Consider the following 17,769-nt stretch of genomic DNA (forward strand, 5'->3'; position numbering starts at 1 on the left):
CAACGTAGCGCGACAATTCGTTCACTGTGACGTGTCTGTCAGCAGTCACCAATTCGTTAACTCTCTGCACATTGTCTGGGGTGTGTGCAGTACGAGGCCTGCCACAGCGAGGACAATCCTCAATATTGTCATGCCTGCTTTCGTCATGTAACCTGCTTGCCCACCGACTAACTGTACTGCGATCGACAGCAGCATCTCCATACACCTTTTTCAACTTCTTGTGGATGTTTCTCACTGTCTCGTTTTCACAGCACAAGAATTCTATGACAGCATGTTGCTTCTGACGAACGTCAAGTGTAGCAGCCGTCTTGAAGACATGCTGTGATGGTGCCACTCACGGGAACAGGTTGAACTAAGTTTGAAAACAAGCAGGAAGGATGTATGTACACACCGTAAAACTTTCACACATGCAGAATGAAAACTGTATTTTTACAAAAATAGTGTGCATTTCTTTTGGAGTGGCCCTCGTATTAGTGTGATTTAAGAAAATATACCTTTTAGCACCTAACATGAGAAAGACACAACCAAAAAGCTTGTAGAGCAGGTTGTACTGAGACATAAATGTTAAGAAAAAATTCGATATGCTGTGCCATTCTGAGTTATTTAGCATTGAAATTAGCCAATCAGGGCATTGCGCGCTCACATTTAAGCAGCCTGCCAAGGGCAGTGTGGTGTTGCTCAATGAATGGTTTGTTTGGTTAGCTGAAATTTGAATTTGTACACGCGATGACCTGAATGGCTAACTTCAATGCTAAATAACTCGGAAACAGTGCAACATATTTAATTTTTTCCTTAAGATTTGTGTCTCAGTACAACCCGCCCTACAAGTGTTTCAGACATTTTCTGACCACCCTGTATAAGGTGTAGTGAAATGAAAATAATACAGAGGGAAAAAAGTAAGCAAACTGTTTATTATTTCAAAATTAATCAACATAACTATGGGCCCACCCACATGTTGCCACAGATGTTTCAGCTATGCTGCGGAAGTTTCACTGGGAATCCATTACACATCCTCTATATAGTTCCAATCTCTCAACATGCAATTTCCATATTTTTGGAGTGATTTGCTTCAGACAAATATATACAATCATGGTTCCTTAAGCAACTGTAAACATTTCTCCATGAAGGCACTGATCGTCATGACTCACAGACAGATTAATGTGTTAACACTCTAGCCATCATCAGCAATTTGCGATTTTTTTGTACAAAATCGCGAGGCGCTTTATTCGATAATTAGAACAGTTATAAGGACAGAATGATAGGAATGTAACAAGAAAACCAGAACCTGAGTTGAATTTTAACTGACATTTAATGTAAATAATGTGGGGCATTCAAGGTTATAAAAACAGAATAAGTATTCATAAATCTTCTAATTTTGTATGTCTTAAAGCAAGGTTCCACACACAAGCTACAGAATATGGAGACAAAATTGCTGTCGTATGTGAGTGAGACTGATGAACATGTAAAACGCAACTCCCAATGTTTCAGACTGGAAAATAGCAACATCCGTTGTTCTGGTGGGTGGGGAGGGGGGGGGGGGGGGGGGGATAGCAGCCTACAATGTTCCAGAGCAAGAGAAAAGTATTCAATGGGATGGGAAAATCATGACTTCCGATGTGCAAACAGAGTAGAAATTACATCAAACATGACAATTGTGGGCACCGCATAATTTTCCAGAAAGAGCTAAACGCACACATCTGCTTTGCCTGCAGGTGGAGCAAGAGAGCAAGAGAAAAGTATTCAATGGGATGGGAAAATCATGACTTCTGATGTGCAAACAGAGTAGAAATTACATCAAACATGACAATTGTGGGCACCGCATAATTTTCCAGAAAGAGCTAAACGCACACATCTGCTTTGCCTGCAGGTGGAGCAAGAGAGCAAGAGAAAAGTATTCAATGGGATGGGAAAATCATGACTTCCGATGTGCAAACAGAGTAGAAATTACATCAAACATGACAATTGTGGGCACCGCATAATTTTCCAGAAAGAGCTAAACGCACACATCTGCTTTGCCTGCAGGTGGAGGGTTAACAGTTATGGTGATTACTTTTGAAGTAACAGAAAAGTTTACTGATTTGTTTTCCATCTGTCCCATTTTCATTTGACTGCCCCTTATATTTTCTATTGCAGCAGATTCTTTACCCAGAACCCCACCATAAGATAGAGAATGTGCTTCACAAAAATAATATGATGTTGAAAATGTATACTTTCGCTTGCTATCTTTTACCACTAGCTACCTGCAATGGCAGTAAATACATATGGAGGGACTCTCCCTTTGATAAATGCTTAGGAATCAATATGTGGTACATTATCAATGACCAACAATATGAAATGTAATCTCTGGAATTATTTACAATATTTGCATCAGCAGCTACAACACTAAGAAGGACTAGTCTCTGAAGCATCAGAGGAGTTACAAAAACTCACATTTTCTCAAGGAATAGAAATTTGAAGGGCATTGACAACTATTGTAAATTGGTAAAAGTTAGTAATGTTATTGGAGAGGTGTCCATATTATGGAAGAAGAGGAAGAAAATGAGAATTAAGGTGTAACTTCCTGAAACTGATGTAATTAGACACAAAGCACAATTTTCTTCATGATCTAAAACAGGTAAGGTTGAGTGTTTGCATCAGATTTGACCCTCTCCTCCTCCATTTCGGTAGCAAAAAAACCTAACACATCACTTCACAAGTATATGTTGCAGTTAGCCAGTCCACAGAGTAACATGTTTAAACATAATTATCATACACAGATATCAGAAGTAATGGTATACCACCACTTATGCTAACACTTTAGTATTTTCAGACATATGGGTGTACATATTCCTGTGCTGTAATTTTCATTTTACATACAGTTCCAAAATAACATATGATAAATTCAACTGAAGATGTAGCTTCAAAGACTGGTTCACTACATTCTAATATTTCATTTTCTCTGCATGTATTCTGTGAAGGGAAGGCGTGATGTTCACAAAATCAACACAAAAAACACTTCTGACACTGCCTGGTTCAATGTCTTCTAACACCTGTCAGTTAAACAAATTTAGCATAGAGAATGCATTTCCCCTTCAATACCTAAAGATTAATTACAGGCATTCTGGATTCTGTGAACTGCTGGGGTTGCATACCATATAGTCACTTGTAACCAATTTTGTCTGCTAAATCATTATTTATGTTCTATGAAGTCCCATAATGTGTCAGAGAGACCCTTTACTGGCAATTCAAATAAAAATTACAAGTAACAATAGTCAAGAAGTGTTCAATTTTAACATACAACTACACAGAGGCACAGAGATAAAATGGTTATTTATTAGAGAACTATGAACTTCAAGCAAATTTTTCAGGACGTACCTCATAAGCAAAACTGGTGTATAACAAGTGCAACAGACATGAATCAATTACTAAGACATTATTAATAAAGTAACAGCAACATGAACCAAATCTTAATTTGGATGGTGTGATGAGAATTTGATATGCCACAGTTCATTACAATTAGAGCCTAGTATGTTATTACTTGATTCAGTTTAAAACTAAACCCCACAAAAACATACAGTGTCAAAAGTTCTAATTTGTAATTATACATTTAAGAGCATTTTATATGAATACAAGAGTAGCTGCAACCAAACCTTAAACAATTCATTACCAAAACATGATTAAACACGACTACGGTAAAAGTCTATAATGGTCATTTATCAAATGTAAAAGTTCACTCCAGGTATGAAACTTGGATAAGCTGGAGACATAGCTTCACAGTACAATCTGACACACTCAAGTCTTGCTTTCCATGTTCAGTTAAGGAATACTATAAAAGGAAATGCCACAATTTACCCCAAATATTTTAACATAATGATAAGATGCAAGTACATAATTTATGAGAACCCTAATCTAGATTACAGTTTTCAAGAATACAAGTGAGAAGTCCGATCAGATTACAGCACTGCCTCACTTTTTCCTTCATCCATTGACTCATTCAATCAACCGCACACTGTATTCCTAAATCCCATAATGAAGGAGTGCATTCAAGGATGCAGAATGGGTCAAAATATACATTAATTGGTAGTAGCAACCACTAAGGCTATTTCTGTAACATATAGTAACAACAAATTATGGCCATTGCATATCTACCCACATTGATAACTATAGGAGTCAATTCTAGATTACTCCGTATTTTGAAAAGGGCAGCTACAGTACTTTAAAAAAGCCACTGCTCCTTCTCTCACATTATTGAGCTGTTGTTTTATCAAATACTTCAAATTTAGTACTCGTGTAACTCAACACACAATAATGTCAGCGGTCTATGTACTAGCAAAGTTAAAACTTGCTTAATACACACAGAGTTACACAGAATTTTCATCCCTGTGTCCAAAAACTTAAATTTTATGATACGCTAATAAACTAATCTGTCTTTGAATATCGGAGCATTTTTAATTTCCTGCCTAATATCTACCCAGCAACCTGTTTTAGACTTTTACACCAGATTATAAAACTCCATTCACAGTGACACATAGTCTAGTTTCGCTTGACCCAAGTATAAGATGTTGGAAGCAAAAGCTTGTGATCGGCTCATAGCACACTGGTTGCTGAGACAAACCCCGCTTCCTCCTCCCAGAGCAATCAGCTTATAGCTTATAACTGACACATAATGGATTAATGCATCATATAAGTGACACAGAAGTTTAAGGTGAGTCGCTACAGCGACCAGGTAAAGCCTTTTCGCTCATTTCTGTATACAATATTAACAATCACTATGTACAACACTGAAGACAGATCAACAATATATTACACAATGACCACTCATTGCTATGGCACACAATACCGTTAAGTAGCTAAGACTGGCAATAATCACAAACATTCCAGAGCGGCACAATGTCAGCCACCTTTCACGAACCACCAAGGTGCCAAGATAAGAGAGTGTGATCAGTATATAGAAATTATTTTTACTTCTAGTGTTGTGGCTGAGGACTGCTCAGTTGATCACAAATTCACTCTTGTTATTTACCACATATACTTAACGAGTAAATGTACTGGCACGTAACTGTTAGGAATCCCTTGGCCCCTGAAGAGGCTACTGCAAGACATTTGGTTATCAATTTCACACAATGTTCTTTTGGCACCCTTCTATAGAACAAACATTTTTTTGACCTTAGCTGCAATGCCTCATTTCCTTCAACTTCATAGTTTATTTCACATACATTCACTGAGCATAAATTCACAACAAGCTGATACTTGAACTAAATAAATGAATTGTCATGAAGGTAAGTCAATAAACTGAATTTTTTCTCAAGACGGCAGAAAACTGTAAACTAATGTTTTGTAATGAGGAGCAATCACGTATTTCAAAATATACTGGCAGAAATGGAAAGCGCTAGAACACCTTGACGGAATGCTACCAAACTTATACTGCAGTATTTCCACATCTGTGGGATAAGTTAATAAAATGTTCATCTTTATGTCATAATATTTTCAGAAGGGGAAAAAAGTCATTCCTAAAAATGAAGAATGGCATGAGCACATGACTGCCATTGGGTGTGTCTATGGTTACTGGAACTTTACAGATGAAGATCACCAACATGCACCCCACCGGTCATGCACTTTCAGTTTATCTCCATCTTTCAGACTTTTAGAAAAGGTAAACCCATTGTTAAGAGTGACATGGAGACATCATACCAACATATTGCACAGAAATGCAATGACAGCAAAATGAGTGACTACAAGATGGACTTGGGACAACAGTGCGGCAAGGAGAGTAGGCACTGGACTTTCCAGAATAAATAGACCATGAGAAAATTGTAGAATCATTCCACTGACACCGACAAATGACAATCTGGGAAGAGCTTACAGACGGAGTATAACCACAAATCATCAGGGACAGATCACTGGAAACTGGACTGATGTATCGTTTTGGTATGCTGACACCATACTACACAATACAGAGACTTGCATGGTGAACAGCCAGTGTCAACTGGGACATTGAGTAGCTTTCTATGATGTAGCGATGAGTCTCACTTCTGTTAGTAGCAGTCAGATCAACACAAACGTGTTTATAAAAGGCCTGGTGAAAGGTTACAGGAAGTAACATTTCTCAAAAGCATAACTGTAACTACTGGAGTAGTGATGTGGGTAGCTACTGATATGACAATAAGTCTGATTCAGCAATTGTTAAAGGAAGACTGAATACTTGCCGGTGTGGTAATAATGGTAAACCCTATTGCCATACCCTTCATGACCAAGGTATCAAATGGCATATTACAGCAGGATATGCAAGACACCAAACTGCAGTTGATACCACAAACACCTCGATAAATGAAAGGATCCTTGACTGGTCTGCTCAGTCCCCCACTTTGTCACCCATATAGCATGTCTGCGATGTTGTGGGATTAGATTCAGTTTTCATTCCATGGAGCCAAAAAATGAGATGATTCTCTCACATCAGCCTCCAGCTGGAAAATTTCATGAACTGACACAAAATTGGGTTCAGTCATGGTAAGAAAACTCTTATGATGACATTTGGAGGCTCTTTGCTTCAACGATGTCTCTATTCATTGGAAATTCGGGAAATAATTTTGACGGCCTTGCTGCTATTAAAGTAACAAATTCTTTGTGCAGTACCAACAGAACAAAAATGAAAAAATATGTACTCCCTTGCCAACAACAGTCACATTATTTCTTAACGGTCAGTGTATGTGAAGTGGGGGACTTGCAAATGTGTGTTTATCAACATTAAGATTAAATTTAAATGTCATCAGAAAAACAAGTCACTCACATAAAATAACTAGCAGAAATTGCAGGACTTTATTACATAATTACATACATACAGGTAAGTCACTGCTCACCATATAGAAGAGATCCTGAGTGAAAGGTATATGGAAAGAACAATCATCTGCATTTATGGCCCTTTCAATGTGCATGAAACCTACTCAGCACCTCTTCTATTTGGTGAGCAGTGCTTTAACTTCATATACATAGTCAATCATGCAAAGTATGAAGTCAAATATGTTCCAAAAACTGTACTGTTTATGTAAATCAATCAACATATTTGACTTCATAACAAGCAATCATAAGCACATTCCACAGAACATGCGAGTAACTAATTACCTACAAAATCAGAAGAACTGGAACACTTTAAAAACCTGACAAGACCTAAGAATTTTATGAATACAACATCCTATTGTGCACTTCTTGAACATGCAAATGATTTTCTATTCACTGCTGAAGCAAAATGAAACAAGGAACTGGGGTTGACCGAAGTGTCCGATACCAACCGTCGGCTTTGACCCGTAACGTAAGGCTGTTGTGACATGTGACGTCACAACTGCGCGGAATTTAATTTGTGAGAGTGGCATGTTTGTAGGTGTCATTTTGATGTGATCGGTGGTGGTCTCTGGTGGTGTGTTAGGTGATGTTTTTGGTTTAGTTTGCGTGTGTGGCGTGTTTATGGGTGGTGTATTGTTGTGGTCGGTGGTTCTCTCTGGTGGTGTGTTTATGGGTAGCGTGTTATATGGCGTATGGGGTTCATTTGCATGATAACACTGCACATGTGTGGTATCAGGACTGTGCTTTTAGCGGAATATTTATCAGTGAGTTAACAATTTTAGTTTTGTTATTTCGATGTTATTGTAGTTTTTTTTCTGTTCGCTGTGTGTGAATTTTGGTAAATTGCTTTTTTTATGTCTTTGGTAGGTACAGATATGACTGACAAGGTCAACAGTTCTCGGTTGTCGCCAATGATGAGGGATAGTGCATTGTCTCTAATAAAATTTCTTCAACTATTCGGATTTTTGGATGAAGTCGTGAAGTGTTCAGTATGTCGCAAAGAAATGAGGCTTACTGAAGTTCCGGTGTCTCGGACCAGGGATTACTGAATGTGGAGATGTCGTAAGGATAACAGGTCAAGGGAAGTGTTCGATTCCAATTTTGTTGGTTTGTTGTGTTTTTTGAGGTAGTGATGATTGTGGACGTGGTTGTAGTTTTGGGTTTTATGATTTGGTATTGGTAGTTTCTGTTGACCTATATAGGTCAAGGGAAGTGTTCGATTCCAATGTGTAGTTGTGGCTGTGGGTGTTCCGACATCAGGAGTTGCTGTTGAGCTATATAGGTCAGGACAAGTGTTCGATTCCAATTTGTGGGATCGGGAGCTGCTGTTGAGCTATAAAGGTCAAAGGAAGTGTTATCTGTGGGATCAGGAGCTGATGTTGAACTATATAGGTCAAGGGATGTGTTCGATTCCAATTCCTGGGATCGGGAGCTGATGTTGAGCTATATAGGTCAAGGGAAGTGTCCGATTCCAGAGGATATTGTGTTTAGTGGTATTTGGGGAGTTTTTGTTGGCTCTGAGCACTATGGGACTCAACTGCTGAGGTCATTAGTTCCCTACAACTTAGAACTAGTTAAACCTAACTAACCTAAGGACATCACACACACCCATGCCCGAGGCAGGATTCGAACCTGCGACCGCAGCGGTCTCGCGGTTCCAGACTGCAGCGCCAGAACCGCGCAGCCACTTCGGCCGGCTTGGGGAGTTTTGTGTTGTCGGTTTTTTCATCATTTTGTGTCAGTTGGTATCATGATTTGTGTCTAAATTTGTTTATATTTACTTTTTCCCCACCCAAAAACCCCCAATTTCCCCTGCCTGTCCCGTTAGCTTCATTAGGTTTCTTGTGGAACGTGTGTGTGTTGGTTTTTCAATGTATTTTCATATTTGTGGTCATGTTTACGTAATGACATCACAGGCGCCATATTGGAGTCATCGTGTATGGTCGTTTCCGCCATATCTGTGACGTCATGGGTCAAAGCAGACGGGTGGAATCGGACGCTTCTGTATTTCCAGGAGCTGTATTATTACAATTAGATTTACTGAACTAAGTTAAAATGATGATAGTAATATCAATATTTGGAAGGCACTTAAACATGTTGTGGACTGTAGAGAATCTGTATTTATTAAAATTGCATTCTTTAGTTTGTCTGGTAATTAATATTTTCTGTCAAGTGATTGTGGTAATAAGTATCCCACACATTCAGTCATTACGCCATTAACATATGTAACTGCATTTCATACTCTTTCTGAACATTATTTTTTGTTCAGTGTATTTAGGCCACGTCATTAATACACAGAAACTTTTACTAAAAGTCCATCAAACATTCTGTACTTCCACAACTCCCGTACAATTTACTTTTGGCACAATGTACACAGAAATTGCACATTTACTGCCAATAGGTGATGTCAGGGGAAAAAGGTTGGGTGTGTTCCTATTAGGGAGTATATTTGAGGGGATTTTATGGGATAGCTCTGGTATACACCTTACAGCAAAAGGGAGTCACCAAAATCCTTGACCAGAGCTGGCACCATAAATTATCCTTCTTATGAAGTTTTAACACAGTGTGAGTCTTACTATATTTAAAAATGTCTCCATTCTGAACTCGTTGTTGCTAATTCTTCTCCATCCTCCAACTTGCAATGTGGAGCTACCTTATTATTTATCCATCACTTTCGAGAGCTTCCTCCCTGTCTTCTTCCAGTTGGTCAATAATACATACTGAGGTGACAAAAGTAATGGGATAGCAATATGCAAATATACAAATGGCAGTAATGTCTCATACACTAGGTATAAAATGGAAGTGCACTGGCGGAGCTGTCATTTATACTCAGTTGATTTATGTGAAAAGGTATCCAACGTGATTATGGCCACACGATGGATATTAACTGACACTGAATGCAGAACAGTAGTGGGAGCTTGTAATGGGTCGCCCTTTTCTAACATTATCTTTTTTTTTATAGAAATAACCGATACCATTTATATTATCGAATCTTGTATAGGTGAACATTATCACAGTTGTTTAACTAAAAGAATTTCATATGATTTTGTTACAATCGATGCAAACCATATAAGTTAAATATATATAAAGAAAATCACATAATAACGAGAAAATAGCCAAAGGCAGGAAAAAAATTCCAATCCCCTCAGCAAAAGCCAAACAGGGATTAGATGCTAATCGTTTACTATTTGCTAATCCTTTACTATTTTCTCCAAGATTTGTTGCAATTTTGTTATTATTGGAGCCTAATATATGTTCATGATGACAGCAGGCTGCACGCAACATTAGCATTATACAAAGTATGAATCTGAATATAATGAATAGCAGATGGTCTCACATTTTATGGAGATACAGTTGCGAAGTAATTTATACTGATCTTGTTAAAAGACATTACAAGTTTTGTCAGAAGAAGAATACCAATAAAATAGACAAGGAGACACTAAACTAGCAGATCTAGCCATTCTGTTTGTTATGCTACAATTTGCAACAGTCTTTAAGCATCCAAATTCTGCTAGAAGACAGCTTCTGAAAATCAACTAGTTACAGCAGACTAATCTGAAACTCATAATTTTGCAGTTGCAAAGTTATACAAAAAACACTGAGGCACAAAGAAGATTTGCATGAATTTCAAGATAATTGTCTTTATACAATCAATGCCATGACTTAACTAGCTACCAGGAAATTACAATTCAGATTTGAAAATGGATCTTACCACTCAAATTTTTCAGTTCTGTTATAGGCCTAAACATGTAAAAAATGAAAGCTGTAGAATATTAGATACAGTTCTTTACATTTGTTAAGGAAGTGTCAACCAAGAAAAAAATTATTTTTCTCACAATTATTCAAAATGTGGACTGCAATTCCTTTCAAAGAATTGAAATTGACTACAACCTACATGAATCTTATATGTACAGGAATAGTGAAAATAGATTCTGAATTGTTTGAACATAGGCCCCACACAAAGTTCATTACTGACATCACATGTCTTTTCACTTTGACGTTTATTGAATGCAAATACTCTTTGTGAATGTACAGAGGTGCCCCCAAATAGCCTACATGCCACAGAAGGTGCAGCACAGACACTTTCAAGACTTTTTCAGTGGAGATTCTTCTGAAAGTGCACACAGCGGTAATCAATCGCTGAACAAGACTGAATGGGATACATCCTAAAATGCTATTCATCTATCTCCAGTCCTAAGAAGTAAAAATGCTCTGCTTCCCTGATTATCTAACATACTACTACTACTACTACTAATGATGATGATGATGATGATGATGATGATGATGAGAGCGCTGTGCTGAATACATCTCCCTCCATATCTCCTCAACATATACGTACTCAGCAGGCCACCATAAGGTGCATGGTGAATGGTACTTTGTACCACCACTAGTTTTCTTTTCCTGTTCCACTCACAGATAGAGCAAAGGAAAAACAACTATCTATATGCCAACAGATGAGCACTAATTTCTTGTATCTTATCTTTGTGATACTTACACAAAATGTTTGTCGGCAGTAGTAGGATCGTTCTGCAGTCAGCTTCAAATGCCGGTTCTCTAAATTTTCTCAAGAGTGTTTCTTGAAAAGTACAACACCTTCCCTCCACAGATTCCCATTCAAGTTCCGGAAGCACCTCCATAATACTTTACATGTATTTTGAAACTATCACTAACAAATCTAGCAGCCCCCCCTCTCAATTGCTTCAATGTCTTCCTTTAATATGATGTGTTGCGGATTCCAAACAATCTAGCAGTACTTGAGAATAAGTTGTACTAGCATCTTACATGCAGTCTCCTTTACAGATGAACCACACTTTCCTAAAATTCTCCAAATAATGAGACAACTATTGGTTGAGAACGACACTGGGACTTCAAAGGCCTGTATGAGTGGAGTTTTGTCAGATACCTATGCCACAAACTGTGAACACTGTGTTTCCTTATAGTTGCACAAAAATCTAGTGTCCGCTACTAAAAGGATGTGGCCATTAATTGGTGTGTGCAACTCTGACAGCTAGCAAACAAGCTTCATTTTCCCACATAAAAGATATAACACAGTGATAACACTATCTTTTGTCCTCGTTCTTTCCCTACTGAGATCTCACTACACCCTGTATAATGCATTTATTCCCCCTGTATGATCATATTTTAACATGTATTGTAGTATTGTCTGTAGTGAAATTCTGTGTGTGTGTTGAGACTGCACAATTTTACTGTGCTTCATATCATAATACAGCCATTAGCTATCCAAACTGTTTTTGTAACAATTCAGACTGGAATTCCAAATTTTAAAGAAAGCAATGAAGGTTTGTACAAGTGTGTTATACTTGTCATCCATATTGGTTGTATTGCAGACCTTGTGCCTTGATCTTCAAGATAGGCTTTTACGATCTGTGTTGCAAGTGGACCCACAGAAACACATTTTTTGTTTACCAGTATATGATGAGACTACGCATTGATTAATTTCAGTTTTAATAATTGTGCACTGTTTCTTTTTCTCAATGTTTTCATCACTCTATGAAGAATGTATCTTTGACTGTGCTACTGTTTATATGTAGCCTAGTATTAAAGTATAACAAATGTACAAGTTTGAAAGACCTGTGAAAATTAACATTTTCATGGGGTAAAATCTTGTCTAAAAGTTAGTAGGCCTAATGAAACCTGTGTAAAAGTTACTTTGATGCCTTGATCTGTAAAATGTGCAGCCAAGGGGGGAACAAAAAAATCTATAGCCTGAACTATGAGATCTGTACAGGACCATTATATTTTTTCCTTCAAAATTAAAACACCTCTGTACAGTCTTTAAATATTTATTCTGCACAGTGTTCCACATTTTTACAATGCATGGCTCTACAATCGAGCAATGGATGTGTAGCAAGGCATTTGTTGAATAGTCAATATTGTGATTCCACCAATATTCAATGTTTTTGACCAACATTCTTGAGAAAAATGTGAATTCACAAGATACTACATTCTTTAAACCTGCTCAGCATGCCTATTCATTGCTCATATTTTAGAAAAGTTGTACTACTACAAGGATATTTTCTTTATGTAAAACATGGGAGAGATGAAGCTCCTACCACACAAGCGTTTTGACACTGAACCTTTTATTCATATGGTAACAATATATTGGTACATTTATTTACTTATTTATTTCATGTTCAACTTGTGAGAGCTGAGTTGACTGTTGTAATACACCATTTAAGGTATTAAGTGACATAATGCTATTTGTAAATATCCACTGGTTATAAATTAATGATCAACAGCCCATTCACAAACATAATTTTGAATCCTTACCTAGATTGTGCATAGGGTCTGGATATTTCCCATCATATCATACTATTTTTACTTCCTCTGTTATATTTTGGATGCAGGGTGACGGCTAAACATTATTTAACTGTATCCCCAGGGTGACATAGAAATGCATTTAGCCCTATATTCAATACACTACATCCCTTCCTATATACAATGTACATCCTGTAGAAATTCCAAAACTTTCACTTTGTTCTATTCAGGTTTGTTCCCCCATTTTTAACTGAGTGGCAAACTACTTTTAGTCACAAAGCATACTTGAGCTGCTGCTTCTTCAAATAAACTACAACTGTGCATGGTTCTTAAATGTAGCATGTATTTTCACTGGAGCTTTTACACCCACATAACACCAGAGACTGAAGGAAGGGTTTGTTCAAATGCATCAACTTTATACCCAAACAAGTGGTGACAGCTCCTTATGGCAGCTTAGTCTTGACTGAAGTGTTAAATGTGTATGTTCGTAAGTCCAAGAAACCAAACATTCTTAAAAATTGATTTACGACAAGCAACTTTATTATTAACGTTGTATTTTATAAACTACAAATTAGATGGAACTTTATTTGAACTTCAACTTGCATGAAACCAGTATTCACACCACAGATAAACGAGGACAAAAGAGTATTCACCAGCTGTGTACTATAAAGAGGTGTGTAATTCTTACACTGAAAGTATTGTGGTAAAAGATGTACAAGTGTTTCCACGAATGAAAATTAAATGGAAGAATATGTCAGCTGATAAACAGTTTGCACCCTACATTTAATAATACAGAAATTTGGCACTTGCTAAAATTATAAACAAAAGTCACTGTGGCCTCATTCTGCCCTTTGGTTGAAAAAATACTTCAATTCAGTAGATAACTTTGAACAGATAAGTATTCAAAATGACGAAAACATGGTTAAAACTGAATACTGTCAGTTGCTATTACACTTAGACTACAATTTATCATTAACCTGTATTTGTGAGTAATTGACCTTAACTTCTCAACGAAGTAAACATAAACATAAAACGTAAATAATTGCGTTCAATCATGAAATTTTTAACAAGTTGTGAAATACGCTCTCTTAAATGTTTAAAACATGAGTCCTGATCAGATGAATCCATTATTTACAAATCACTTATTGCTAATTTTGACATTATCGACACTACCAGACTGTAAAATAGAGTTTGAAATTCTGATACCAATATACTTACAGGCATAAAAACGGCAAAGTTTCCTCACATCAAACACTTCCCTGCCATAACCTGAATCACACACTGTAACGATATATTAAGAGTTCGTCCAAATTTTGCTAGTCTTAAATGAGACGGAATCACAGACACAAAAACGTCATCTACACGCCGTAAAGCTTGTGATACATTGTCTCACAGGGGAGTGAGTACTAAACCACATAGCTTATTGACAGAATATAATTACACCATTGCCGATAAATTACGAGGGGGTTCAGCAACCCCATCGTTTCATGTAATCCGTCTTTCGCCATTCATTCGGAACTTATTCAACAATAACAAGAAACATACACGCACAAAAAAATCAATAAAACTTTACAACCGATATTAATAACTTAACATATCCGCTACGCACATCAGCCATTTTCATTCGGGGTAACCGAGGTCGGTGGTCCAGCGTTATTGGCAGCGTACTTTCATCAAAGAACTAAAACGCACGGTTGAAACGAACCGATATTTTGCATCAAAATTTGTATGACTGCCGAAGTTACGAATAGATCGGGGTCGTTAAGTTTAAACATGATTCTTGAAATCTAATATCTCGTAATCTAATCATTGCTATGTTCAAGTGTAAAAGAGAACGAAATGGTAGTAACCATGAAATTTACTTGAGCGTAAAAAGTATACTGACGCGTAGAAATTTCAATACTGGTACTGTGCGCTAGGAGCTGAATTACTCTGTTAAACATGAAAGGAGATTGCAGATTTTAGATACTGAAGAATTAATTTCCATTTGAAGGAAGAAAGGAAGGTTACTGTTTAACGTCCCGTCGAGAACGCTGTCATTATATGCGGGGCATGAGCTCAGATTAGGGAAGGATGTGGAAGGAAATAGACGGTGCCCTTTCAATGGAACCATCCCGGCACTTGCCACAAGAGATTTAGGAGAATCAGGAGAACCTACATCTGGATGGTCGGTCGGGGATTTGAAATTCCATTTGAAGCTAGATGAAAATAAAAATTGACAGATCGATTTTTGTCGCGCAAGAAGTATATGGAATCTTCACCAGGAATATGCAAATACCTACTTTTTTCTTTTAATGGCTCTTGTGAAGTTATCCTAACGCAATCAGGAAAATTTAAGAAAGTGTTTCCGCACAAAAGTATTTTGAGGTAATGTTGTGAAGGGAGTAATTTCTCTGGCAAGCCTGAAAATTCGAGATTGTGTAATTTTATTGCAAAGCAGGCATTGTGTAAAGCAAATAGCTGTCGTGCAGTTTTCCATATCTCTTGCAAAAGAGCAGCACTCCCTACACCTTGCAAGCCGTGTTTATGCGCTGATCCTATCTCTTTGATTTAATTTATTCATTCAGGGGTCATCTCACAATGATATAGAATTTATCATCATAATTCACGGAAAATAAATATCCGTAGTTCAAAATATACATACACACCGATTATAAAGCGTGTTAACTAGCAACTAACTACTAACCAACCTCTGGGGAATGGATAGGGCTTAAAAAGAATAAAAAATGTTGAAATGTACATATGGCTAGTTTTTTTTATTTTTTCTTAGTTATAGTTCCTTTCTTGTTGTTTCATGTTTGCTTCGTTTGCGTCTTTTTGTTTTCAAATTTCCAGCTAGGTCCTAGAGGTACTTTCTCTGTTCTTTTTCTGGTAGTTAAATGAAATGCTCCAAACGTTTGTCAGCTGCTCTAACACACGCTTCTAAACGCCACATCAAAGAGCGTCTAACTCCTTCCAAATTTCAGGAGTCTGCTTAAATCCTTGAACACGCTGGCCAAGATTGTCAACATTCGCAATACACTACAGTATGACTTTTAAATACCCTCAAAAATAAAACTCGGACGGTTTGAGATCAGGAGATCGAACAGGCGACGATGTTAGTGCCCCACGACCTATCCATTTGTTTGGGAAACGTTAATTTAATTTAAAATTGTTCTTGCTTGCAGAGTGAAATAATGTGGCCCCCATCGTGTGTGAACCACATATTCTGACTTAGGTGTAAAGGAAGGTCTTCCAGCATAGATTTACACACTCCATTACAAAACTCACTGCATGTCAGCGTTCCATGGAAAATGAAAGGTCCAATTAACCCACTGAGTTTTGGCAGCCCATACATTAATGCCAAACTGCTGTTGATATAATCATCTTGAGGTTGAAGCTCTTTTGTCCGTGTTTGCTTTACCAATATGTAAGTTTGGGATTAAAAAAAAAAAGTGTTTTGCCAAAGACGGACCTCATTCCAGAACACGTTGTTGATGTCTTGCTTGCAAAACCGGAAAAGGATCCTCATCCGCCAATGCATGAGTTGTGAAAACTGTGCACTCCATTCCTGGTAAACTTTGCTTCATCAGTGAACAGTATGTAGGAAGAAAGGTGTTGGTCATTTGCACACATCCCCAGTAACTAATTACAAAAAGCTTTTCTAGCATGAAAATTGGTTTAAATAAGACCTTGCACTCTCTGAAGATGGAATGGATAAAGGAGTTGCTCTCATAAAACTTTCCACACTGTCATATTTCTCACATTCTCAATTTCTGCTATTTCTCTAGTACTGCTGCCATTATTGTTCTCAATATGATTTATTTACTTATTATTGTATCAGAAGTACACAGCATACAATCAGCAAAAAGAAATCGATCGTTGGCAGTAGTTTGTACATTGGTTTACGAGAAATTGGCCATGACTAGTGCACATTACCGCCAGACTACCAGGCCCAACCGTAAAGTATAAATGAAATATATTATCATCTATTGCTCTTATTTTGCAAAGCAATAATACGGTTTTTCCGCGCCATAGTTCCCCGTATTCGAAGTTCACTGCCAGGTTATTAGGAGCACTGCTGTCGTTCTCTTTTTCCTTATCGTAAAGGCCCCCGTTAACGAGCAAACCTCTCTGTCAAATGAGCCCTTGTCTAGCCACGGACTTATCAAACATGCCCTTACACGAACTAACAACGTTCGCCAGTTTCACCTCCTTTCGAAGCAGACGCTGTTCGTGTTTGTGAACATCTTGAGGGTAATGAGAATGGCCACAAATGCAGACAAAGCAGCCCTGGCATTGATTTTGGTACTGGGTTTAAAGAAGAATAAGAAAACAAGACGCTGGCCCAGGGAATAGTTTAAAACGAGAGAAAAATACATGAAAACCTATTAATGGAAATGTTACACTCCGAAATTGATGACTGCATCAACTTTCTGCAGATGAACAGTGAAAAATTTAATAACTTGTTGAGGATTATCTCGTCCTCTCACTAGAAAGGAATCACGTATATGAGAAAATTTGTTTTCTTCTACTTGCTCCTTTAATGACAGTTCGTTAGAATACCACAATGTAGGAACATATAGCCCACATCGTCTGTGGAAGAACCGGAGAATTTCGATTTCTTTTATCATATTGCACTCTCGCTTATAGTGATTTTGTTCATATCCTCTTCCAGAGTAACATGTGGATGGG

The 17,769-nt window shown here is 37.5% G+C and overlaps 1 protein-coding gene across 6 annotated transcripts in view; it reads right to left on the reverse strand.

The window, feature by feature from the left end:
• LOC124554893 (serine/arginine repetitive matrix protein 2-like) overlaps positions 1-14,735 on the reverse strand; it is a 391,768-nt gene extending 377,033 nt beyond the window's left edge. For all 6 annotated transcript variants that reach the window (XM_047128572.1, XM_047128573.1, XM_047128575.1 and 3 more), the window contains exon 1: positions 14,314-14,735. The gene's annotated coding sequence lies outside the window, so the exon portion shown is untranslated. The remainder of the gene's footprint in view (positions 1-14,313) is intronic.
• Between the last annotated feature and the right edge of the window lie 3,034 nt (positions 14,736-17,769).

This window comes from Schistocerca americana, chromosome X, assembly GCF_021461395.2.
Source record: "Schistocerca americana isolate TAMUIC-IGC-003095 chromosome X, iqSchAmer2.1, whole genome shotgun sequence".
Lineage (NCBI taxonomy): Eukaryota > Metazoa > Arthropoda > Insecta > Orthoptera > Acrididae > Schistocerca > Schistocerca americana.